Below are 2,033 nucleotides of genomic sequence, written 5' to 3' on the forward strand. Positions count from 1 at the left end.
AAAAATGTATTATACTGTAAATTGTTTTATAGCTCAATAATTAAATGAATAGCACATCATGACCATTTTAATGCCAGTCAGTGTATATCTACATCATCATTTTTAGTGGCCAAAAAATATTTAACATGATATATTTAGCAAAATCTTAAATAATGAATAATCAAGTTTTCTGGGGTTGGGGGAAGGACTGTTAGAAACAATTCTTTTTTTTTTCTGAAGCTGGAAACGGGGAGAGACAGTCAGACAGACTCCCGCATGCGCCCACCAGGGGCGACGCTCTGCCCACCAGGGGGCGTCGCTCTGCCGCGACCAGAGCCACTCTAGCGCCTGGGGCAGAGGCCAAGGAGCCATCCCCAGCACCCGGGCCATCTTTGCTCCAATGGAGCCTTGGCTGTGGGAGGGGAAGAGAGAGACAGAGAGGAAGGAGGGGTGCGGGGTGGAGAAGCAAATGGGCGCTTCTCCTATGTGCCCTGGCTGGGAATCGAACCCGAGGCCCCCTGCATGCCAGGCTGACGCTCTACCGCTGAGCCAACCGGCCAGGGCCAGAAACAATTCTTTATATGCATATATCCTGGTGGAACTCCTGTAATTTCCTTAGGATAAGTTCTTAGAAATGAGATTACTGGATCAAACAGGAAGCATTTTGAAAATGTTTGGCATATATTGAGAAACTGTCCTTCAGAGAGGTTTTATTTATTTATGCTTCCAACAACAGTGTACAAGGATCTGTATTTCCTTACACACTCTTGTTATTAAATGTCATCATTCAGCTTCTTCTTCCTTACAAAACTGGTGAATGAAAACTAATAGTATGTTACATTGGAATAAAAGTTTTATTTAATTTTAAAATTATATTCATTCACTATTTGATAAGTAGTTATTGATCTTATTAATTAAATTCTATAGCCCCTGTTTTATTTTGAGGGGATGTCTTGAATTAAATATATTTTAAAAATTAAACAATCATTTTGTCTATCTCCTTATGCTTTCAAATTCAAAACATTCGATAGACTTTTGTGGAGAAAATTTATTTATTTAGGCCACTTGTTTTCTCTGTTGAAATAAAAAAACATTAGATAGTAAAATAGTAATTTTATGTCATGTTTATATTTTATGATTTATTGAGAGTTCTGTGCTCTAGGTGCCTAATTAAAATTTTCACACAAATTGTCTTTATTTTATTTTTTTACACAATCTTATATAATGGTAATAGAATATCCCTGTTGTGAAAGATCTTATGGCTGTAAGTGACAGAACCACAATTTGAGTACAGGTTTTCAGGGAATTCAGAGTATGAGTTACTAATCACCACATCATACCACTGTTTCTAAAGTGCTCTTGCGCTAATGATGATATGAATCGATTCTCTCTTGATGATAGAAGAATAAGATAATTAATGCCATCACGGGGTACATCTGGTGGCAGCATTTATTCCCTCATTAGAAAATTAAGGAATGAGAGGGGAGAGGGTTGCCTGCTTTATTTTGCTTCTTTCAACTCCCTTTCTCACTGCCAGATTTCTGTTTAAGTCAGTCAGTCATGCAGGGCACGAGGTTTCTGTGAGAGCTGATACTCTTCTTCTTCTTTTCCCACGGGCACTCATCCATCACTGTTCTGTTTCTCTTCAACTCATCTCGGGGTAACGTGTAATCTGCCAGGCCTAACTCATTACTCACCCTGAGGCCTGTATATTCTCCAGAAGGCAGAGTACTGGCCTTCATGGTTATGTGGTCCTTGGTGTCTGGGAACTGAGGGTGAGAGATCCTGTCACATGGGAAGCATGAATCTTACTGTATGTAAAGCCACCAGTGCTGCTGTAATAAAACCACAAGCTGGAGCTTCTCCCATTGTATAGAAAGCTATAGCACACCATCCAGGATGTGGTGTGGGCTTCTGATTGTTTATAGACTTGTAGAGAGCCCATGGAATGAATGTGTAACTGTCCACAAATATCTCCAAGTATTTCTTACAATTTAACCTTTATTTGTTTTCCTTCATGGTAATAAGTTTTCCATTGTGCAGGAGAAAGTCCT

This window comes from Saccopteryx leptura, chromosome 8 (assembly GCF_036850995.1).
Source record: "Saccopteryx leptura isolate mSacLep1 chromosome 8, mSacLep1_pri_phased_curated, whole genome shotgun sequence".
Taxonomy (NCBI): domain Eukaryota; kingdom Metazoa; phylum Chordata; class Mammalia; order Chiroptera; family Emballonuridae; genus Saccopteryx; species Saccopteryx leptura.